Source organism: Microtus oregoni, unplaced genomic scaffold (genome assembly GCF_018167655.1).
Source record: "Microtus oregoni isolate MIOR12 unplaced genomic scaffold, Mior012 000008F_ref0000371, whole genome shotgun sequence".
NCBI lineage: Eukaryota > Metazoa > Chordata > Mammalia > Rodentia > Cricetidae > Microtus > Microtus oregoni.
Window position 1 is genome coordinate 17,985,251 of NW_024543067.1, and position 26,070 is coordinate 18,011,320.

The 26,070-nt window shown below is 38.6% G+C and overlaps 1 protein-coding gene across 2 annotated transcripts in view; it reads left to right on the top strand.

Annotated features, from left to right (window-relative positions):
- Positions 1–2,079: 2,079 nt before the first annotated feature.
- Triqk (triple QxxK/R motif containing) overlaps positions 2,080–26,070 on the top strand; it is a 54,796-nt gene continuing 30,805 nt past the window's right edge. The window contains exons 1-2 of one of the 2 annotated variants that reach the window (XM_041656738.1): positions 2,080–2,160; positions 10,192–10,343. The gene's annotated coding sequence lies outside the window, so the exon portion shown is untranslated. The remainder of the gene's footprint in view (positions 2,161–10,191; positions 10,344–26,070) is intronic. The other variant, XM_041656739.1, reaches the window with a different exon arrangement.

The window sequence follows — 26,070 nt, forward strand, 5'->3', positions numbered from 1 at the left end:
CTTACACAAAAAGGAACTTAACCAAGCCCAGCTCATAAGGATACCTAGTTAGAAATTCCAGTGGCAGAGACTTATCATTTGCTGTTCTTTGCATATGGAGCAGGGTGTTTTCTCCTGGATGTGTGACAAGATAAAAAGGTGCAGAGTTCCAGCAGTCAGAATAGCTACCTCAAACATCTGCAGCTATCCATATGCGATACATACAGCTGTGTTTATTCCAAAGATAACACATTCGCATGCACACAATACATTTACTTAAGTGTATATTTTATGCATGTGAGGAATTCAAACAAAGGCTTTTTTTGTATTTTAATATGCATTTGAAAAGTGACTGAAAGTCTCCACAGTTATTTAAAGATGCTGATATTCTACAGCATATTTTTCAATACACAATCATAACTCTTTCAGGCTAAAATTCATTGCAAAATTAAAGAAACTTAAACGGTGGGGTCACACACATCAAGAAAATTTTGGGGATAGTTCAATCTTTCAGAAGACTGAAAATCCAGCATTATAAAATTATCTTTTGTAATTGGAATTTGTTTTTTTTTTCTTATTCCAACAATTTTGTCACAACATGGTGGGCATTTTATTTGAAAAAGGAAGCTGTACCTGAGGTGTTTAGTTTCCTTTCTACTTTCACGTCTGACAAGATACACATTTCTTGTTTTTGATTTAATAAATGATAAATAGAAGGCTTCATCATTTTAAGCCCCTCCCTGGTAAGAATAGTTACACCAGCCTGGCTAAGAACATTAATATAATCTCTTTTAATTGTACCGTTGCTTAGGTTTACAGAAACTGGATACCAGAAAACAATCTAGAAGTACAGAAAATAAAAACACCTTTAAGTTTCATTCCTCAATGTGGTATCAGGAGAAATTTCAGAGAAATCTGTATGTGTTTACATCCTTTCTGTACGCTATTTTGCCTTTTCCTAAAGATGTGATGGGTTAGCCAAAGGACAGCAAACTTTAGTAACAAATATAATGGAAGGGATTTTATTTATTCGTTGTTATTATTACATATTTTTCTTTTTAAATTAAAAATATATTATCCTCTCAAACAATACTTTCAAACGAGCTTCCCCCATTCCCTCTTCCCTAGATGCCCTACCCCTTCATTAGCTCTTCAGAAAAGCATAGGCCAAACAGAACAAAACAAAATACAGTAAGACAAGACAAAAGCTCTCATCGAGGCTGGACAAGACAACCCAACAGGAGGAAAAGAGTCTCAAGAGCAGGGAAAGAGTCAGGTGTGCTGGCTTCCACTGATGAGTCTCACAGTAGACCAAGCTAGCAGCCATAACGTATAAGCAGAGGACCTGGTGCAAACCTATCCTGCTTCAGTCTCTGGGAGCCCATGTGAGTCCTACTTAGTTGATTTGGTGGGTCATGTTATCCCGGTGTCCTCTACCCACCCCCCCTTCCTACAGTTTAGATTTTAATCAGTTTACATCAGTATAAATAAAGAGCATCACTGCTGACCCGTAGATTTGTGATGAAATAAACGTAACCGCTTCTAGTCTGTACCATACACTGTAGATAATAATATCTCTCAGGATCGCAAAAACAGCATAATTTAGAAAGCAGTCAGTTGTCGTATACATTCTAAAAGGTAAATACCTCAATATTGTTTGTTCCTATTCTACAGATGTGAAAACTGAGTTCCTGGAACACGCCCACAATCATAGTCATTGGTCATGTTTCAACAACTACTTTTCCTAAATTGATTGTCCTGTTAATAGCTAAAAATTAAAATAAGAATTTTCCATCAGCACACCCCCAGCCTCTTGACTCTCAGGCACACCTTCTCACTGTTGGAAAGTTTCCTAAGAATATCCCCTGACTAGATTTGGGTGTGCTTGCGTGTAAAAGGCTGGCCACTCACTAAAATAACTTTTGGTTTCGTTTTATGTTGGTTAACTCGTCCATCCTCAGCAGTCTCAAAGCTTTCTTGCTTGGAAAATAGATGGGCCTAAGGGCTCCCGCAGGCTGGCGCAGGGAAGGCCCAGCCAATCAGAGCGCAGGCTGAGCGCCGGCCCCGCCCCTCCTGCTGCGCTGCTCCTCGTCCCGCCCCCGCCTCTGAGTGACAGCAGCGTGGACTGCTGCCCGCCCGGCTGGACCCGCGGTTGGGCCGCCCCGGCTGTGCTACGCTGAGGTGTGTTTCGGCGAGGGCTGGGGGTTCGGGGTCACAGTGCGCAGGACGCGGGCCCGGGGCGGTCCCCGGCTCAGGGCCTGGGCATCGGGGGGGCTCCTCCAGGAAGGCTGGGCTCCCAGCCCTGCAGGGCGGCCTCCTCCTCCAGGGGTCTCACAGCCTCTGGCGCCCAGAGAGGACGGCTGGGCTGGGGCGGGTGGGCGTGGCCGCCTCGGTTGCCGAGCAACGCGGGGGTGCGTCCTGCCAGCGTGTCCCGGAGCTCCTGGTCCTGAAACTGTCAGTCCCACCCACTCCTCCCCCTCGGACTTACTCTAGGCTGGGGATTTGCTCCTGGTGCTGTCCATTAACTTTTGGAGCCTTTTCTTTGCTGCGTGTAACTCTGGTTTTTACAAACCCTGCTCGCCTAGGACTCCCTAGTCTGTGTTTTCACTCCTATGTACTCTTTCCTCTTTCCCTTTTATAGGAACAGAACAATCTCTGAAACCAAAACGTTTGTAGAGAAGAGTTGTTTTTTTGGTTAATGGTGGTGATGAAATGAGGTTACTTTTACTGTTGCTTCGTGAATCCCTGAACCTAAACGAGGTTGCTGTCTAGTGGATGACTGGGAAAGGGGGTTCTGGGGTATAGCGTCTTCCACTTGACCTTAACGAACTTCTTCTGCAAGTTGCAACTCATTACAAGAAGGGCTTTCGCCTCTGATCTTCCTTGCAGTCTACCATGAAGCATATTAAACCTCTAAGCACCTACTATTGGATCCATATTTCATGTAACTACAAGATAGCAACACCGATAACTCCTGCAGGTCTCTCTTCCCCTTATCTTTTGACCCCTCGTGATTCAGCAGAACAAACATCCTGTAGGAAAACACAGAGGAGAAGGAAGTTGGCCTTTCCGGTTCTGTACCAGGTTTCCAGAGTAAATCTCTTCAGGAAGGGAGTATTGCTTGTTCTGCTGTTTTTACCCTGCCAGTAAGGCAAGATTAGTTTTCCTTAGGTGAGAATCCTCAGCCATTTTTCCCTCTGTAGAGAGCTCAATCTAGTATCTACCCTAGCAGGATTAACTGATTTAAAAATATAATTAAAATGGTGATCTGTAAAAAAATGCAAGGTGTTACTAATTACATTTTCCATTCCTTTAGCTTACTGTACTTAAAAATGCTCTTGACTTTCCTCTTATTTCTTTGGTTAGTTGAGAAATGAACATTAAGCCGATTACTCTCTCCTCTACTGGTTCAGTGTTGTTACTGCTTAGGTAGCGCCTGAAGTGTCCTGCTTGGCAGTTTCTCTGCCCTTAGCAGCCTTGGTTCCCCACCTCTCAAGGATACACAGAGAAGTGGGGGTGTGGTCATGTGGGGGCTCTTGGAAAGATTAGGAAATGTTAATATTAAATCTAATCATTTCCAAACTCTGATGTCACCATTTTGACCATGGAAAGCTGTGAGTAATCCTTTAGCTTTCTTAGCAGAATGTAAAGATTACATGGGAACTGTATTGACACCAACCTGTTTTGGTTTGTTTGTTTGTTTGTTAGATTTAGGGACAAGATATTTCCTTTCTACCATGTCTGACCAAAGACAACTTGGAGCAGAGATTTTTAAAAATCATTCTTCCAAAGAGCCTCTTAGCCCATCTACCTGTCCAAATAGGGTCATTATAGTCTGTCTCTTTTTAAATAGTAATCAACAAACAGAAACAGCCAATGTTGAATAAATGTGTTGCTGTGTTAAAGAGTAAGCTGTATTTCATCCCAGATCTCATTGGTCTTGCCAATGACAGCATATTCAGATATTTAAACAAGTGAAGAAAATTTAGTGTTATATGGCAATACTAAATTGTATTTTGAGATAAATATAAAATGTGTAAAATTCCTCTGCACCAGGGTTCATTTGGACAAGGAGATTGAATATGCTTAGGTCATGCCACTGTAGAATCATTGCCTGATTCTTACTTATAACCCGAGTGAAAGGTCTGTTGTGTTTTAATTTTCATAGGCCAACACATATATCACGGCTGTCTTTACTGGTAGCTGTTTTCCTGACTTTATTTTCAAATAGAAGACTTTAGATTTTGATATTTTCTTTGCTCATATCACTCACAAAAATGGGCACCAGTTGTAGGCACGGTTGGAGAAAGCGTCAGAGTAAGAAGTTCCTATTTCTTTTGTGGTAAGTGTTGAGTGTACAAAAGAACTTGGTATTTCTTAGAACTGATCTTATGAACCCTACCTTTCTTTACTGGACTCTCAATTTTAGCAGAGAAACTGAATCCAAGAAAGATACACTAGATAGAGCATTAAGGCTTAAACATTTTAAGACTTAGTAATAGATTGCTGCTTTTTGCCTTGAGTTTGTACTCTATGAAAATCGTTGCTACAAGCTGACTGGGTTAGTGCTTTTGAGGGGATAGCAAAAATGGCTAGTAGTTCCTCCTAGCCTCCCTAAGCCTTTATTCCTTTCCCAAAGACAAGACTTAATCACTGAAAAACATATTGAGTTTTCAGAATAAGTATGCATACTCAGACTTACCATTTTGCATCACCCACGTTAGCTCTATCATCGAAGTGATGTCGCCTGGTGGATTCCAGTCACTGATTAGACATTGCTGTAGTAGTTACCTTGTTCCTGAAAAAATCCCTGACTACAGCAAATAAAGGACGGGAGGGTTTATTCTGGATTAGTGTACCAGAGCTAGTGAATGATGGGAAAGACGTGGAGGCGGGGGCATGGGGCTGCTGGGTAATATTGCATCAACAGAAGTAAACAATAAAAGATTGTGCTAACTGACTTCTTTTTATGCAATCCAAGACTCAGCCAAGGGAATGGTGCTGCCCACTTTGAGACTGGGTCTTCCCAGCTTTACCTAGTGACAATGATCTCATAGACACGCCCAAAGGATCGTCTCCTAGAAGATTCTGGGTCCTATCAATTTGATAGTTGATATTAGCTATCTGTCACATTCCCTTATTTAACTGAGTGGAATCCGAGGTCAGCATCGTTAACCTACTGCTCTGGTTTCTTATAATGAGTGACATTTCTTGGTCATTGGAAGTATGTAATCGCATTTTACATCATTATAATGTATTTAAGGAAGCTATTCTTGACTTTCGAGACTCTGACCCTGGGTAACAGTTGAGGAATAATATTCTTTACTTACTGCGGTGCTAAGTGATCCATCTCAAAGCATCCCCCTGGGAATGTTTCTCCTTGTCAAAGCATGAAGTGAGGCAGCGTTTCTACAGACTTGGTGCATATATCCTTGTTCTGATTTCAATAACTTTGGCTCTATGAAGGTTTTAAACGTACTTTTTAAGAATATAGTATTTTTGTATTCTCTCAGAACAGCCAAAATAATGCTAATAGAAAATAGTGATACATATTTACTCACATTTGATTTCCTCAGGAAATTTCTTAATTAAACAATAGGAATCATTTAGTCCAGGAGATAATTCTTTTTCAGACCTCTGAAATATACTTAATCTTTTTTTATGATAGAAATGCCAAGTGTCTAATTTGTGTGTGTATTGTAGTGAGAAAGAATTCTTTTACCTCATGCGTTGAATAATTATAAAGAGATAAACATTCTGTACTCAGTGATATAACAAACCATTGCATTGAAGCACCCAGTAAGATAATTTCATAAAATAAAGTTCTTGTCAACAGCATATCTTAAGTCACGGATCCAGCAAGAACAAAGTAGCTTGCTGCGCTTAGAATTTCTCATAGTTCTATAGTTGCAAAAATAGCAGTCCAGTTAAATTGTAAAATATAAATGTTAGCTATGACAAAACAAAAATTGCTCAATCCAGAGAACACTTTGTCTTACATAAAAACGTTGTATTTAGAATAATAAATTATAAAGCTACCCATGACTAGATCCAAATTACAGATTATAGTTTATACCCTGGTTCAAGTGGGAAGCACACTGGATGAAGAGCTTTAGAATGGATTCTGGTAGCACACATATTATTTATTGGGCTCTAATACATTTCTGGTCATCAAGTTCCTTCTGTGCAGGAAGGGTTGGAGGTTTTGGTGTTTTCTCGCCCCTGTGTTAGAGCATTGCCGTGTGTTCTTCACAGTGACTCAGGGTAGCACGCAGTTTCTCTGCGCAGGTCATAGCAGATGATGTACTTTCTGATGCTGTCCCTCCTCTGCTTCTTTGTGTCCCATTCTCGATTCATTCATGTCCTTAAATCTGTTTTCCCTGGAACATATGGGAAACACTGGACTATAGAGAAATGTCCTATAAAGGCTTTTATGTGCTTGTCTGGAAAATATAAGATTTGACAGTAAGATCAAGTGAAACAAAACACCCCATCAAATCAACGAAGTTAATGAACAACTCAGAGGCTTGCCTGAAACCAAAGAAGACGAACTGAAGGAAATCTTCGATGCTGATGAGTTCACAACGCATGGCTTCAGTGTTTAGAACTCCATCCAAAAGGAACAGGCAGTGATAAAATGATAGTAGAGAGATAGCAGCAAAGATGAAAAGATGACAAGAAATGAAACGTATGAGAAACATCAAGTCTTTACTTTTGGTGCAATGATACTAGTTTATAGTTTGTGGTTTATAAACAAGACATTGTTATCATTTTATACTCCAATATTTGGGAGTTAGATATGTATTACATTGGATGGTAGTAACAAGGTTATCAGGGCTGCATTCCTTTGTGTAACCTTCAGTAGACAATCTTGGTGCCACCCATATGCCTGTCTGACCCTCTTCTTTTATCTACCAAGGCAGCAGTGGTGCACATGTCGCCTGGTCCTTATTCCATTATGTGGCTGTGTCTGTGTATTATGGATGAGTTTCTCTTTGCAGCTGTCAAAATGACACTGTTCTGAAGACGCATGTGCATGTTTCATACAGAGATGCTATTATTTCTCTTGAGTGTGCACTTAGGAACAGACATGTTGGTCATATGCAATTCTATTTTTGGGTTTTTGAGAACAGTTTCAAAAGGTGGACACTTAAAAGAAATCCAACACTAGCTCATAACTGAGTATAATAGAGTATTATTTATTTAGGGGTAGACTCACAGATCACAGTTCAGAGGAGAGGCCGGACATGTGCTTTACACTGGCATATAGTATAAGAGGCCACACCCAAGTGGGTGGGTAACTTAAAGGCTACTGGCTATAGGAATTCCTACAGCATCCCTGTTTGTTTAAATAAGAAAGTTTTAAATCTAATACAAACTTATATACAATAAGAACAAATTTCAGGTATAAAATTTAGAATTACAACAGCATAAACAATATCAAGCAAGAAACATGTGATAAATGTTTTAATAATTATCCTGTCCTAATGAATTTAAGTATTGTATAATAAATAACTTGGCTAAGTCATGAGAGAAAGTAACTACAATTATCTAGTCTTTAACCCTATCAAAGTCCTGAGAAGGGAAATAATATTACTTGAATAAGCATGAAGTACAATCAAGCAACTTCCAAAATGTACAAAAATGACAGAGACAACTGGCTACTAACTTTGGCTAAGGCCTAGAGTAACTGACAGACTATTTTTAGAGGCAGGAAATTTTTTGAAACCATATTACCCTGTCTTGGCAAGATTTGACAGTCTTTTTTTTTTTTCCTGCTTGTCTTGTCTGAACATTGTGCATTTTATCAGTGGTCGATGCATGGGCAGTTCCTTGCTCAAAGCCCAGTTTTGCCAAGAAGAAAACAAGCTCCAAGGGGAGTGTCTTTGGTGCTCAACATTCTCTCAGGAATAGATCATTGCTGCCAAGAGAAGTCGTATCTCACGTCAACAGAACCCTAAGTTATTTAAATGTCATATTTTACAACTCTTTGAAGTGGTTGAAGATTACCTATCTGTGCAGACTGATTTCTAATGCATGAGCTCACCCCTTTACTTTCCTAACCAATGCATGAGGGTTCTACTCTCCCTTCACTCTTGTCCTCTTCTGCTGTCAATGTTTATCATTTGGTATAGTCAGCTATGCTGAGGTGAAAGGGATGTGCAATTGTTCTGAATTTCTATAATAAATAATGATGTTGAAGGTTTTTTTGTGCTTGTTGACAATTTGATAAACCTCTGGAAAAATGTCATTTCAAATATTTGATCACTGGAAGATTGGATTAATAATTTTTTGAATTGCTAAATAGCAAGAATTCTTCATATAGTCTAAGTATGAAACTTTTATCCAATAACCGATTTGTAAATGTTTTTTGCATTATGTAGATAACCTTTGTACTGTTTTTTGAAGTATATAATATTTTAGTTATAGTTGTTTTTTGTTTACTCTGGTTTTATTCTCTAAGAAACTATTATATAGCTCAACATAATGAAGTTTATCTCAGATGTTTTTTCAAGTATATTCTAATACTAGCCCTTTCCTTTAGGGATATGATTTTTGTTGTTGTTGTCTTTATTCTGTGGTTTGAGATAAGCAGCAAACTTTATTCTGTAAGCGCACTGTCTATTTAGAGCCATTCTGTCAAGGTGTAACTCTTGACTTGAATTTGTATCTGTAATTATAAAAGGCCTTCGGGCTGGATTGATGGCTCAGCAGGTAAGAGGGCTTGCAGCCTTTGCAGAGTACTGCAGATCAGTCCTCAGCTCCCATACTGGGGTTAACGGTACCAGATTCACAGGCAGCCTGGGGCTCTCTCACTCACATGCGTGTGCTCGTCTGCATGCATACTTGTCTGTGTGTGCGCACACGCACACACCCACCCAGTCCTACACACACAATTTAACAGAGTAAACTTTAAAAAATTATAAGGTATTTATATTGATATATGGAAGCTAAACATTTATGTTCTCAAATATATTGTTTTTAGTTTTCAGTTAGTATTACTAGAAAGCAGTTTGGAGTCATAGAAATTTGATTCTCATGTATACAAGAGTAATTTCAGTGTAATCTAGAGAAAAACTCGGAGTTTGATGCAATATGTATGTATACATATATATTCAATGAACATGTATATAACTGAAAAATAAATTACATATATTAGCTATTTTCCATTGTTACTGTTAGTAAGTGTTTAGGAACTAATATTCAGTTTAAAGCATATGATTAAGTACTATAGTTTTATGAGTTAATGATAATCAAATTGAAATAGATAAAAGCAATATGAAATTAATCTTTTACAGGCATGCATGGGTCTAGTGGTTCTCAACCTGTGGGCGTCTGCTTCTCTGATGGTCACACACTAGAAATCCCAAATATCAGATGCTTACATTGTGATTCGTAACAGCAGTGAAATTACAGTTATGAAGTAGCAACAAAATAATTTTACGGTTGGGGTCACCACAACATGAGGAACTGTATTAAAGTGTTGCAGTGTTAGGAAGATTGGAAACCACTGCTCGAGAACCTCAGCAGAATATCTCCCACGGTTTCTCAGATGACCTTTGCACTATACTAGGTCAAGTAGATTCTGTGATGATTTTCTATAATAGACCGTCTCCCAGCCATTGTTACAGGATTGTGTCTTATGAAGGTGCATTGTTTTCCAAATTCCCTGGGGAAGTTAAAACTGTTTTAAGTTGAATAGATAACAGAGAACCAGGAATCAAAGAGTGAAACAAAAAGAACCGTAGGAAACTCCAGCCGCTCTCATCTTTTCTGATACATTTTAATTTTTGAGCTCTCTTTTGGTCATGTGTGTGTATGTGTTCACATGGTCGTCATGGTTTGTGTGTGTGAGTGCATCTGAGACCCAGGGCTAATGTCAGGTGTGTTCCTCAATTATCTCCACATTATCTAACGAGCTAGGGTTGGGCCCTGGAGCCCAGAGCTTACCCATTTGTCTCACCCAGCTGGCCAGCTTGCTTCTGGGATGTCCCCTCTCTGCTCCCCCAGCATGGAGATTTCCCGCAGGCCCCATGCTTCCTGGCATATTCCCTATCCTGGAAACCTGAACTCTGCTCCTTACATAGGCACAGCAAGTTCTTTACCAACTGAGCTCTCCCTCCAGCCCCTTCAACTTGTCTTGTTTTTAGTCAACTATGTAACTGGAAACCGTTCACTTAATTGTCCGTATATTCTCATTTTAATTTACAGTAAGAAAAGTCAGCCGAGAGTGTAATTTTTGGTGACTGGAGTTGAATTTGCCAGGAAAGCAGTGCAGCGTCGGAGGCCTTGCTTCGGGAAACATCTCTTTTCTGGCCGCTGTCCAGAGTTTAGACTTGGCAGCATCAAGGACACAGTATAAGGTGTGTTTTCTTGACTGAATGGTAGAAAAAGGTGTTTTGATTTGTGGCTTGTTTCCTTTTACTTTGTTTTTCTTGGTTTGAATTTTTGCTTCTGGCACTGAACATGGCTTATGAACATGACTTTTTGTTAGAGAGGGCACAATTATAATGAGAAAATGTTTTACATGTTTTTATGTTGTGTAATTTAAACGTATTTAAGTAAATCAAGATTCATAAGCTGTGGATTTTTATCTAACTTATTTTAAAAAATAGTACTGTACTATTGTGCACTGACTTATTACCACATTTAGCATGTAGTCTCTTGATACTTGGTACATTATTATACTTTAGCAGCTTGTAATATTTTGGTAATTACTTATTGGTTTTAATCAATGTTGCAATTTATTAATTAGTGAACATAAAATTAGCTATACCACATAACGCTTACTGTTCCTTACTTCACTGACACATTGCTCCAAAGGCGGTGTAGAGAGGAACCCCAGCGTGAGTCGTCCTCTTACGCTGGCCCACACCCTTCCTTCCTCAGCCCCAAGTCAGAGGCTCTGCAGTTCTTCAGGCTGAAACCCGAGACCCTGAAATCCGCAAGTCTTTCTTTATAAAACCTATTCCCTTGTTTCCTTTCTAATTCCATCTCTGTTCTGAGACCCATTTATTTGCTCCAGCCCCCCCCCCCCCCCCCCATTTCAGCAAACTTGAACTTGCTGTTCTGTTTCTTTAGCACTGATTAGAATGCCGCCATCTATTTGTATTAAAAGGTCCCTTTCTGGCTAGAAACCCTGCCATCAACCTATTGTTCTCTGTCCTGTAGTTTTAATCAGTATTTAATAAGTCCCATATTTTATACTTACCTGGCTTTTTATGGTTGTCACCATCAAGAATGTAAGACATAATTGGGGTTTACTGTGAAACGTGCCACAAACCCTCCTGTGTTTGAACACTTGGTGCTTTGTGGGGAGGCTGTAGAATCTTTGGGAATTGAGGTTTAATGGAGGAAGTAACTCAGTGGGCCATAGGGTGTGCAGGTTGGCCATGCTCCCTGCCCTGTCTATCCTTCATGATCCATCATGTTCCTGTCCTGCTGCCAGCTGCACAGTGACGTGCACCTCCCACCATGTCTGCAGGGTTATGGGGGCCTGTGTCCTTAATACTGAGCCAAGATAAACCCTTCCTACTGTAGGTCTTTTCTTGTGAGGTTATTTGGTGGCAGGAAGAAAAGTAAAGAATGCAGTATGTGATGTCTCTGTACTCAGTCTCCGCTGACTAGTGTTTGGTTACTAATAACTGAGTGATGAGGGAATTCATAATCATCTGTAAAGCACATACTATGAGTTAAACACTGCTAGATCGTGATGAAACCAAATGCTGTACACAGTTCTTGTCTTGATAAATACAGTTTAATAAAGAAAACATAATTACAGCAGCTATTTTTTTATTTTTTACCATGGTGTGTTATAAAGACATGCAGCAAAATGCTGTATTGACCTGAATCAGAGTATGGTGTATTCAAAAATGCTTCCTGGATAAATGATTAACAGTTAGGGTAGCCTTGGATATTAATATATTCATATATTCATGTACACAAACCCATATGTCAGTGTCTTGAGACCCTAAAAGTTTATGCAGTATCCTAAAATAGGTTAGTGGGAAAGCTTAAGTACCCCAGCACCTGAGCAGACCCCCATGATCACCACAACCCCTGAGCAAACCCCGCATGATCACCACAGCAGTGAGAGAGAAGACCATCTCCATGATCACCTCAACACCTGAGCATACACCCCACGATCACCTGAACACCTGAGCATACCCCCCACAATCACCACAGCAGTGAGAGAGAAGACCATCTCCATGATCACCTCAACACCTGAGCATAACCCCCATGATCACCTCAGTGAGAGAGAAGACCATCTCCATGAGAACTGAGTTTAGACTTTTACTGGTAGAAGCAAATGGTTTACTGCCAGATGAGCCTGCTGAACACTGCCTTCTATCAGGAGACAGGATGTAGAGGAACTGAATCAGGTTATTAGCTGCCTACCTTTCTGCCATTTTTTGTGGGGTTTGTGTGAATTGTGTGTCTGTGGCAGGGCAAATGTGCCAGAGAAGGGCCTGGAAGTCAGGACTGTCGTCTTCTATGTGTGTCCTGGGGACATGCCAGGCCGTCAGGCATGATAGCAATGTGTGTCTCTGTAGTAATTAGAGCCACGGGGCTGCATCCCCAGCACCCCTGCTGCCTGCTCGGCTAGCTTATGCCCCGAAATAATTACACGGACACTGTATTCTTTTAAACACTGCTTGGCCCTTTAGCTCTAGCCCTTACAGGCTAATTCTCACATCCCGATCAACCCATCTCTAATAATCTGTGAGCACCGGTCTTACCGGGAAAGATTCAGCATGTCTAACCTGGCAGCTTGCTTCATCGCTGCTTCATCGCGTGCGTCTGCCTGGGAGCTGGTTGTGTGGCGTCTCTCTCATGCGTCTGCTCCCGAGAGGAGAGCAGTTGAGTCTGAGCTCACTTCCTCTTCCTCCCAGCGTTCTGTTCTGTTTACTCCTCCCACCTATCTTCTAACCAATAAAATGGGCCAAGGCAGTTCCTTTATTAGCCAATTACCTTCCTCCATCATGTCTCCACTAAGCTACCCCACTGGCTCCTCTTTTCTCCTGTTTTGATGGGAGAACATTAGATTAGTAGGTAAAGACATATTTAAAGACCTAAAAAACCTATTCCAAGAAGGACATGAACACAAATAATCAGTTTTGTAAGTTGATAAATTCAGAGCTACATGCAGCTCAAAATAGATGGAGCACGTTTTACGTGTGTGTGTGTGTGTGTGTGTGTGTGTGTGTGTGTGTGCATGCCTGTGTGTGGACTGGTGGGAGTTTAAAAGGTAAAAAAAAAAAAAAAAAAAAAAAGATTGACAAGAGAAGAAAAACCAGACTGTACTTACAGACAAAGGGAAACATTGAACTATAACACTATAACCCCAGGGATCTTGACTAAGTTTAAGCATCCAGAGCTTACTCTAGAAGTGCCACGAAGATGGATTTGAGGGAAGGGAGCCCGAGTTAGGAAAACAATTAGCATATGAATTTAGTGAGCAAATGAGGTCACAGGTTGGATATCTGTAGCAAAGGAAGAAAGGAGGGGACAGAATTGGAAAGGCTGAGACTGTGGGGACATCTGAGCACAGAAGATGCCTTGGTGGAGGGCAGGGTGCTCTTTGCTTTGCTACCCAAACAGAGGCACCATTGCAGACACACTGTTTCTGAGGCTGTGTCTGAACTGGCATATGTGGGAAAGAATGACTTACGGTAGGCGTGCAACGTGAGCGATTACTACTTGGTGTTCTATGTGTGTTCCTTTTACCAGGGGGATAAGCCCATGTGTCCAGACTAGACTCAAGGTGGCCTGGGGATTTGGAGGCACGGGAGTGGAGTAACTGTGGAGTGAAATGGAACCAACAGAATAGAGGCACGGAATTGCAGCCCAGCATTTGGCATTTATGAAACCGGATTGCATGTTGACTGCAGAATTGTCTTGAAGAGATCGTTGTTCTTTACATTGTTATGAATTCAGCAAAATTTGAAAACAGATTTCTTAAAAGAATTTGGTTTGGTTTTTGTGAGAATGACTCATGCGATAGAATCCAGCTCATAGACAAGAATCTTGAGTAATTAATAATAAAGCATCTTAGTAGAAGAAAATTTTCAGAAACTTAAGTAATTATCTAGTACTTTCCAGAAGAATTTTCTATGTGAGACTTTTCTTATAAGATGTCTTTGTGGTCAGTTTTAGGAATGCAACCAAGTAGAGAGAACGATACAGAGGTTGCCCACGTTTTTCCTGTCCTAACACATATGCAGCCTCATCTGTGATCCCCATGACACAGCAGAGTGGTGGGGTTCTAGCCCACGGAGTGCACAGTAGTCCATCCTCACCCCAAGTTCACAGCTCTGGCGACCTCACTGTTGGTGCCTTGAATTCTATGGGTTTTAACCTCTATGTCCCTTTGTCTCTATTTGAACAGACATATGTCCACCAGAATAGATTTGCTGCTGGGAAGTCTGCATCCACATCTCTCCTAGGGTTTACAACTCCTAGACACCTCCTTTCCTTCTGTTGTCTCCATAATTTTGCTTTTCCTGATGAATATCATATAGCTGGAGTAGCGCAATGTAGAACACTGAAAAAAAGATGTGTATTTGCTCTTTCTGTTTCTACTTCTGAGTACTCTTTATTCTCTTCCTTAGCTCATGTATTGGCAGACAGATTGTTTTGTGTTTTTAATTTTTGGTGTTATTTATATATTCTATATTTAAGACCTCTCTGAAGTATAGCTCGAAGGGATTTTCATTCATCCTATAGGCTGTCTGTCTGTACTGCTGCTAGTTTCTTTGCTGTACAGCTTTTTAGTTTCAAAGTAAGCCTTAGGATTATTTGCTGTATAATTGAAGTCATCTTAAAGAAAGTTTGTCCTACCTCTGTATCTTGGAATGTTTTCCTCCAGAAGTTTTAGGGCTTAGTGTCCTATACTGAGATCTTTGATCCACTCGAAATTTATGTTTGTGAAGGTTTAGAAATAAGTATCTAATGTCTCCTGCATTTGTATATGTCCAGTTTTCCTAGTTTCATTTATTGACAAGGCTGTCTTTTGTCCTAATGTATATTTTTGATGTATTTGTCAAGAATTGCTTTGAGAGTTAGTTTCATTCCTTTTAGAATGACTATTATCAGTGAAATGACATATGCTTGTGAGGATGTGGTGTCAGAGGAATCTTATACACTGTTGGGGTGAGTGTAAATGAGTACACACACTGTGGAAATCAATGTGACCCAGCTATATGCCTCCTGTGTACATACTCAAAAGACTGTCAGTCCTACCATAGAGACCCTTGGACATCTGTGTTGACTGCTCACATATTTATATTAGCTAGTAGAACCAATGTATACGTCTATTAACAGATATGGCAGATCTACGCAATGTGGTTTTATTCATGTATATGGAAAAACTAAATTATGACCTTTGTAGAGAAATGGATGGAACTGGCAGTTAGCATGTCCACTAAAACTAGCCAAATCCAGAGAAACAAACACAATATGTTTTCTCTCATGTGTAGGAGGAAGAGATAAAGGGGAGGGAGTGGTAGAGGGAGATCAGTAAGAACATAGTACACATGCACATGTAATAGCTATGATAAAACCCATTACTTGATGTGCTAATTATAAATAATGAAAAGAATAATAGCTTTTTCATGCTAGTTTCTTTCACCAAGCATTTTGTTTCTGTTCAGCTGTTTTGGGCTTGGATGTATAATTTTTCTTTTGCATTTTACTCTTCTGTGAGGAAGTATCATCGTTTTTAAAATATCCTATTAATGGGTATATTGGTTGCTTCTAAGTCTTAGCGATTATGTACAGGTTTTTGTGTGAATTTAAATCTCTGGCTCCTTTTGTTACCAAATGACACGTGTGCTGATTCAATGGTAAGTGTATGAGTAAAATAAATAAAAAATGCAGTGAACACCGCGGTGAGGGTTCCTGTTGAGTAACTAGGCAAGGACTCATCCCTGGGAGAAGCCACTCTTCCTCCTCATCAGTCATCAGGTGCTTGTAGTTGTGGGTCGTTTTCCCCTCCCATGTGAGCACGTCTGTTGAATTACCATTGTACAGCTCTTGTTTATGTAGCCATTTCCATAAAAACCTGTTTCCAGCAGGTTTCCTGGTGTTCTGATGGTTACACTTATCTGTGGTGTAAGAACATTGAGGATGTAATTAGGAATTATGTTGGCTAACAAAATGGCAGCATTTTATTCTCTTCTAAGGTCCATGACCTCACTAGCCCTGCAGCATTGGCTAGGTTTCTGTTAGGCCTCGTTAGCCTCCTTATTCCCCAGGGAAAGGTGAGTGTGCTATCTGCCCATTCACAGCCCCATGACGCAGCAGGACAATCAGATGCAATAGGGAGTAGAGTCAAAGCAGGAACTCAGTTTATTACTGTGAGCATCAGCTTATATAGGTTATGTGACATCGTATAATGTGGGGGTACCTCCAGCCAATGAGAGACAGCCAAGCCCTCCCTCTGGTTGGAGGGGCATCGACCTAGTTTTTGCTGTCTCATTCTCAATTGGTTCCCTCAAACCCAAGCCTGACTTCTCTCTGTCCTAAGGCCTCGAGGATCAGGCCCTGAGATAATTTTGGCTCAACAGGTTTCTAGTACCAGCCATGATTTCTTCCTCTTGAGTGGGCTTTATATCCAATTAGACAGCAGTTGGCTGTCACCAACGTGTGAGTGCCGCTTACCACATCTTTATGGATATCTGATACATATTTGTCTTTATGGATATCTTTTCATACTGGTCATGGTTATGGTTCATAGTTGTTACCACTGTTCCCTCTTCCTTTTAGACTCTCTCTACCCACTATTCCGCAGCATTTTTAGTAAAAGAAAAAGGAAAGAAACCGCTGTGCTGAGAGACGAGGTCAGGCTTTCTGCACAGACAGAGCTAAGAGAGATGAGGAGGGGCTTTCTGCACAGACAGAACGTGTATTAAAAGAAAGTCCTGCTGTATTGATGTCTTCATTTATGTGCTGTGATAAATAACATGCAAATTTTTGAAATAAACTTTGTTAATTTTGGAAAAAGTAGAGGTAACAAAAGAATTCAAAATAAAAAAATAAAATAAAAATTAAAGAAAAATAAATTCTAACCAGAGATTATAACTCTGACAAATATTTGAACAGTTTTGAAGGAAACTTTATTCCTTGTTGATTATGTAGTTTTTTTGTGGATAAAAATTACTTTTACGAAATTATTCTTTGTGGTCCTAGCTACTGAAGGAAGTAGAAAGACTAGGGCTGGAAACAATCCATAGGCTTTTGCTACATTCATTTTTAAATGCTGTATTTGAAAGGAATGCCCTGCTTTACGGTTTTCGTAGTGTTCCCTGTATAGAAAGAAGCAGATGGTATGAAAACTGGACTCCCTGATTTAAAGGGAATGTTGATATTTATAACCCAGCTTATCTCCAGCAAGATTTGTTTTTTGCAGCTGTTCCAGGTTGGAAAAAATATGATATTAAAGTTCTGGCTTGCTGTTCTTTCCACATTTAGAGAGGAAATTTTCAAAATGTGAAAAAGTGCTGTTTAATTTTAAACATGAATGTGATGTAAACTGTGAGATTTCTGTCTAAATGTGAATTTTCTGTTTGTGTGCTGGATATTACTCTTTTTGTTTCACTGGTCTTCTTCCTCCATACACCACATTCAAGGAATAATTTACTCATTTTGCACATATCATCAAAACATTCTAGGAAATCAGACGATTTTTAAGAGTTAGATTATATCATTAAACACACAATTTTTTCCCCACTGGGAAATTAAGTTTTTTCTCATTATAGTTACTTAAGATAAATATATTTATCTTTATCTTTTGCTATTTGCTTCTTTTTAATTGTAAATGGTACTCTCCATCATTTGACATACCTTAGATACCTTTGTTTATAATTTGGTTGAGAATTAACTGCATTCTATACTCTAAATAATACATGGAGCTATCCCAGTGGGCACATACTGTCATTAAAGACTAACTTTCCATGCCTACATATGCATATTATCTGTGGACATAGGTATGTCTGTATATATACCAATACATACATAGTATTATATAAAGAGTGGCTTTGGATTTAATAAGATATGAATAAATACATTGATTATTGATGAATGTGGTACTATGCTTATCAAATGCAAGTAGACTCTACTATTTACATAGGAATTCTTTTCTAGAATATGAAAGATTATACAAATTTTGGTTACAAAAAAAATTCATTTTTTTCTTTTAAACTTTGAAACATGAAATTTTATTTAAAAGTTTCTGTTCCTTGTTTGTCACAACTGAGTTTCACTATTCATTTGGAAATCAACCAAATTAGGATATTACTTCAATCTACAAACCGACTACTACTAGGAGTCATAGTTTCGTATTGTTTGTCTCTTATGGTTTGATGAATAAATCTTATAAACATGAGTCTTCAGCTGAGAAAGTGAAATCTCAGTACTTATCTCTGTAGTCAGAGTACTTGTATGTATTTAGTTCACCGGTGCAGACTGCTCTGTATCTTGTGTTATCCTTTCTTTGCTCTTTGCAAAATGTCCATGGTTTCCAGCATAAAAGGAAGATTACTAATCTTGTTGAGCGTGTTGTCTATCTTTTCTGGGGTGTTCTTATTCTAGTATAATACTGTATTACTCAGATACTGTTCTTTGCTTGTACAAGTATTTATTTTGTGAGCTTAGAAAAATTTAAATGAAATTTTCAAATTTGTGAAAACAGGTAATGATAGTTGAAGCATCTAATATTCTGTTTACTGACAGAATAGTGAATCTCATAGTTCTGTGAAAGGTACATGACTTTATAAATAAAATGTTGCAGATATTTTACTTCTAGTTTTGCTGTTTATGCTGGTTTGAAAGAAAATGGCCCCTAAAAGGAATGACACTATTAGAAGGTGTGACTTTTTTTTTTTTTTTGAGAAAGTGTGTCACTGTGGGGGCATGCTTTGAGGTCTCTTTTGTTCAAGCTTCCCTCAGTGTGACTGTCAGTTGACTTCCTGTTGCCTGTAAGATGTAGCTCTCTCAGCTCTGTCACCATGTCAGTCTGCATGCCACAGTGCTCCTTGTCGGGATGATAACTCTGAACCTCTGAAACTGTAAGCAAGCCACTCAATTAAATGTTTCCTTTCTAAGAGTTGGTATGGTCATGATGTCTCTTCACAGCAATGAAAACCCTAACTAAGACCTGGAGTGTTTGGGAATATCCATGGAACTCCTTTAGACAACAGCTCACTTGAATGTAATATAGTCCCACCACTGGAAGCCTTACCTGACTACGAGAGATGCCAGTTCAGACTCCATATCCCCCATTACTGGGAGTCCTTATTAAGGTCACCTTCATACATTCCAGGAAGGTTCTATGCACTAGGTCTCCTCACCAACCCCCAAATGTCTCCCAAGTCCTGCCATTTCTCCCACACTCTCTTTCCACCACTTGTTCCCATCCAGCCCCCACCCACAACAGTCTACCTACAGAATCCCAGGGAGATGTATGCATTTACTCCATACCTCCTCTTTACCCAGCCTCTCTGGGTCTACAGATTGTAGCTTGATTATCATTAGTAAACAGCTAGTATCTACTTGAGAGTCCATACCATGCTTGTCTTTCTGGGACTGGGTTATCCCATGTGGCCTGAGTTTTTCTAGTTCCATCCGTTTGTCTGCAGATTTTATGATGTTGTTTTTTAACAGATGAGTACTACTCCATTGTGTAGAGAACATTCTTTTAATAAATGACAGGGCTGAACAGATGCTGTGTCTCATGAAATAAATATAGAAGTATCAGCATATAAAAGATTAAAATAAAATATATTTAAAGCTATATTAATATAAATGGATTTGTAGGGAGGGACCCTTTATTACATGAGGACATTTCACTAGTGTTTCCTTATTACTAATAGTATGATGTAATTTAGTCTTTGTTATTAAAATTATTTTATAAACATCACTTGAATTTTTAATACATTAATTCTTTTAATAATTATATTATTCAATTCAATTCAGGATACATTGGAAATTCCTGTGCTTGTAGCTTCTCATTTTTGAACATTAGTAATTGTTATTCTGTTAGTTTACTGGAGCAAATAGCAAGCCACTGATAATCTCTTTCGCAAATATTCCATAGAGCCCAACGCAGATGTTAGACATTTACCTTCCTGGTAGATTGGATCATCACTGGCCTGGCTAGCAATGTAGATTTTCTCATATTTATTTGGAATTTTAAACTTCTCTAACTGACTCTTAGATCAAGATTTAATGTGTTGATGGGACTGGATCAGTCCCTCTAGGATAACATCTATCTTTTAGTACATTCTTCACTGTAGCTTGAGCTCCCTCATGCTATTTACACATAGCTGCAGGATTTATCCTGTACAAAGTGAGGATGAGGATGCAATTGAACTACATTGCTGTGGGACAATGGTCTGTACCCTGTCAATTGTATTTTAATAAAGTGCTGATTGGCCACTAGCCAGGCAGGAAGTTTAGGCAGGGTGATAAGGTAGGAAGTAGAGGTGGGGCAATGAGAACAGGAGAATTCTGGGAAAGGGAAAAGACTCAGTGTATAATTGTCACCCAGAAGCAGAGGACACAAGATGTGATTGCCTTGCCAAAAAAGGTACCAAGCCATGTGGCTAACACAGACAAGAATAATAGGTTAATGTAAGATGTGAGAATTAATTAATAAGAAAGCTGAGCTACTAGGCCAACCAGTTTATGATTAATGTAGACCTCTGTGTTGTAGGAGGAGGTAGGGCCACTTGTTTGTCCCGGCCATGCAGAACCGAAATAATCACACAGAAACTGTATTAATTAAAATACTGCTTGGCCATTAGGTCTAGCTTTTTGTTGGCTAACTCCTACATCTTAATTTAACCCATTTCTAGTATTTGTATATCACCGCATTTCTGTGGCCTAACAGGAAAGATTCTGCATGTTTGACTGTGACAGCTCCATGGCGACTCCTGACTCCGCCCTTCTTTCTCCCAGCATTCAGTCCATGGCAACTCCTGACTCCGCCCTTCTTTCTCCCAGCATTCAGTCCAGCCCTCCCCACCTACCTAAGTTCTGTCCTATCAACAGGCCAAGGCAGTTTCTTTATTCATTAATGGTAATCACAGCACACAGAGGGGACTCCCTCATCACTGTATGTTTCTTTGGGACTGAAGGGCTGCAGGATTGAGCAGGACAGAAACCTCTGTCGATACTACATATGATGCAGTTCACTCATAGAAGCGAGTTTTTAAGTAAATAATTATCTAACTTAAATTTTTAAAAATTTCCTACATGAATCCTGTATTTACATCATTTTCACTCTTTCCACCCTTCCCTCCACTTTTCTCCTGTCCCACAACGCCCACTCAAATCCAGGACTTACTTATTAATGTTTTATATATGTGTATGTATATGTGATATAGTTATATATAATATATAGCAAACATACATTGTATATACATAATGTATATTACATGTTATATGTGACAGTATTTTTTATATCTCTATCTTTCTATATATCATGTGCATAATCTATCCGGTGCTCTTCCCTGGATTCTCTCTCAGTGGCTGTTCATTGCCTATAGCTCTTCAACTATTAGTGGGACCTTGTAAGATTTCCCCATCCATATTGGCATGTCAACTGGTGTCGTGCTGGTCTTATTTAAGCAGCCAAAATGCTGAGATTTCATGGATGTAGCTCTCTTGTCATGTCTATATGATACAGTCTTGTGTCAGACTAAGGTCCTCTGGTTGTACAATCTTTCTGTCCCCTAGTCTATGATATTCTGTGAGCTTTGGATAGAGCAGAGGTCCTATAGTTGCATCAATTTGAGTTGGGTATCCTATTGCCAGTTATTCTGTACACTGTGCCCAAATGTGTGGATTTCTTTGATAGACTCTCTTTGCTTTGTTTTGGGATATAATAGAAATGGAAGCCAGTGTCTGCCAATGAGCTGTATCCCTGCCCTTAGACAGGTTTTTTTTTTTTTTTGAGACACTATTTCTCTGATTATCACTGGATGTCCTAAAACTCACTATGTAGAGGAGGCGGGTCTCAAACTCAGAGATCCACCTGCATTTGCCTCCGGAGTACTGGGATTAAAGGCATGCACCATTACTGCCGGCAATTATACCTTTTTATACTTAAACATAAATAGGCAAGAGTACCTGTTTTTTCTGGTTAAGTTCTATTAAACATTTAAGTAACGATAATTCCTATAAAAATCCAGTAGATGTGAACTGACTCGTGGTTTGAAGCACACAGACAGGAATAGCACTTCCAAACTTACCTCTTGGGGCTGAATCAATTTTTAAATAAAATCAAAACAAACACATTATAAGAATGAACACAATCTCTTTTAAATATTTTTAATCTTTGTTGATTATCTGTGTGAAATGGTGTTTCCTATCTTTTTATACAGCTTTTTAACTCATTGTTTTATTACCTGTGATTTGAGACTTTATACTTGTAGCATATTCTTTCTTGCTCATCATTTCTTAATCCTTTACTTTTTCTAATAGAGTTTTTCTTATGATTTTATATATGCTCATTTAAAAAGGCATTTCCCTGATATATAATATATATACACATACATATGTGTATATATGAGAGAGAGACTAGCTTGCCTACAGCATTATAGTGTAAATATAGTAGATAAGGCATATTTTCATAAAATGAGCATTTATATAACTAAAGTCCTGATTATTTTAGCAATAGTTTTAGACATTTTACAGGTTACCATCTGCTCTCAACATGGCTGAAATTTGAAGTCATTTTGCTTTTGGATAATATATTTCAAGTCTATATATACCATATTTCATTAACTATAATTGTATTGTTTCTGTTTTTAAAAGTAAATGCTTCCAAGAGGTCCAGCATCACTGTCAGGGAGTTCTTTGGCTTCTCCTTCAATGAAAATGTGCTGTATCTTTGATGAAATAGAAAGGTTGGAACAATAGTTGGCGTCTAGGAACCAATGATGGTACAATTTCCATTGTTCTTGTTCTTTATATTATTTTGTATGCAATCAGTCCTTTTTTCTATGATATATTTTAACAATATTTTAATTATAATTTTTAGTGTTTTTTCAATATTCAATACTGTAGTTATATTATTGATGTCATAGTACTTCTCCCTATTAACTTTTTCCATATTATTTTCCAAGTTTTATAAACTCAGTTCTCATTATTTCATTTCTCTAGTATAATTTGGTAGCTTTTAAATGTGTAATTTGCCTCATGGTTTGTAAATATTAAATTTAATATTCCAATATGTGTGGAAACTACCACTCTGAGAAATTCTTACATTAGTGAATTGGTAATGATGATATCACATGGGACTTCCATGTAATGAATGCCTTTAATGTAACTTCTGTCCAATTGTGTGCACACTAGTTCTTTTATACTTTTGACATCTACTTACTAATAAAGCTGTTTTTAAATAAGTCACACAAAATTACAAACTTACTAAATGCTAAGTAACCACAAATGACATTCTGATGGTTCACGTGAGCTATTTGTTTCCCCTTCTACTCTTAGATTGTATTTGCTTCATATCTTTCATTTGTTTCAGAAGATGTATTTTAAAACATTATATATTGGTTTATTAGACTTTTCCTACTTTGCAAAACATGTTTCTAGGCATTAAAATAATTATTCTCAGAGTAGTACAAATTGTACAAAAGGATTTTTAAAGGAATATTTTATGAAGAAAATTTGTCAGGTCATCTATTATTTTATTGTAAAGAAATAGCTAACCTAAGGCCTTCGACCTTCTAGTCTGTGTGCTTATACATTATTCCGTATTTGTTAAGAAACATATGATGTATGTCTTGGAAGATATTCAAGAACATACCTTTAAATTTGTTTCAGTTTATTCTCCCTGAAGTAGTCAGGTGTAAAAGGAAATGGGGAAGGTATTATCTAAGTAGTCGATAGCATTGATAAGAAAGGAAATGATACAGCTGCATTTCCTGTGCCCCAGTGTTGACCTGCCTAACTCCTCAAGTATAGTTCTCTGAGATTTGGACACCTGGTTATTTGAAGTAGGTGGTACATATTGAAATGACTAACAGTGAACACATATTAATTCCATCACTAAAAATAAATCTAGGAAGCTCAGTGTAATATAGTCTCTATATTTTTTTAGTCAAAAGTATGAGAATCATGTTTTAAGATCACAGATTGAGATAGAATATATATATTTATAATTTTGCAAAAAATATTTTGAATTTTAGCAATTTGATATATGTAATTACTTTATAATTTTACTTATATATACATAGTAGATAATTATTAAAGTCATAACTTCTTTTTTAAAATAGATTTCTATACAATATATTCTGACTGTAGTTTCCCCAACACCTCCCAGATCTGCCCCACCAACCCAAATCTACATCTTTTTCTTGCTTTCTTTCATTACAAATCAAACAGGCATCTAAAACAATCAAGTAGGTTAAAATAAAAACAACCCTGAATAGTAAAAAACAAATAAACAAACAGAAAAAGAAAGAGCTAAAGAAATAGCAGAAGTAACACATATAGATGTATAGACACACACTTTTCACACAAAGAAATCCCCCAAGAACACAAAGTTAGAAACCATAATAGATATGCAAAAGATTTGTAGTGTAAGAAAAAAAAAGGAGCCCAGACAAAGCATTATGAGAGAAAACCAACCAACTTCCAAAATTACTATTGAGTTTGTTTTGTGGTGATCACCTACTTCTGGTCATGGGGCCTAGCCTTGAGTGAGACTCTGTTAGAGAAAACGAGTTTTTCATTTGCCAGTGGTAACCAACTGGAATTAATTCTGGGTTGAGGATGGTGGTTTGTGTTCACGTTCACTCTCAGTTCCGGTACTCTATCAGGCCCAGACCTGTGCAGACCCTGTGCGGACTGCCAGTTTCTGTGAGTTCATGTATGTACCGGCAAGTCCTTCTGTGCTTCAGAGGCCGTGTTTCCTTGGTCTTTTCCATTCCATCTGGGTCTTACAGTCTTTCCACCTCCTCTTCTGCAGGGCTCCCTGAACCTTGTGGGGGTGCGGATTTGATGGAGACATCACATTTAGGACTGAGTGTCCCAAGGTCTTTCACTGTGTACATTGTCCGGCTGTGAATATCTGCATGTATTCCCATCAAAGGAAGCTTCTCTGATGGTAGCTGACAGTTCACTAACCTATAAGTATAACAGAAAGTCGTTAGTAGTCATTTGTTGCCATTTTCCTTCAGCATAACAGTATCATTTGGTTTTCTCCTAAGTCTCTTGCCTATCTAGTCTCAGTCTCTTGGCTACCAGAACACTGTTGGGGATTGGTTCCATCTCATGGAGGGAGTCCTAATTCAGATATTGGTTGCTTGGTCCCACATGCTTTGTGCTGCTATTGCTCTAGCACACCTTGTAGAGAATTCGTCATTGTAGATCAAGGGTTTATAGCTAGGTTGGTGTTTATGTTTCTCCTTTAGTAACACACAGAATACCTTCCATATCATGAATGCAATCAGTAGGGATGAATGCTCTAGGTAGGCACCAGCCAGCTTCTCCATGCTCAGCACACAGTTCAGGTGTTTCCTTTAGCAATAAGGACTGGCCATTAATTTCTGAAGAACAACCAGTATCATTAGCAATAGCCTAAGTTGTTTGGGGGTTCCCTTGAAGATACTTTGGTCAACAACTCAGTTAAATGTAACCCATTCCCAGAACTTGAAGCTTTATTTGGTTACAAGAGATGTCAAGTTGAGGCCCGTCTCCCCTGTTATTGGTCAGTTCCATTTAGATCACTATCATATATGTGTATTTGTGTGTTCTGAAGCTTCTAATTTGTTATTCTACTGCATTAAGTTTTTGTATAGGCCCTTAAAATGACCCTTAGTTTTAGCTACTCATCCTCATATAACAGGGGAGAAAAAATAGATAGCAGAGAATTGGGTCCTTAGGAAAGTGGCAGCTTCCAGGACAGCAAATACAGATGTGCCGTAAAAGGATGATAATTTTTCAGTAGAACATAAACCACCTTGAAGGAAGGATCTGACACTGGACAATGGGAGCGTCAAAATGATGAAATGAATTCTTAAAATTAAATAAAACAGTCTTCTGTGAATGTATACTGATAAACATGTATAAATGAAT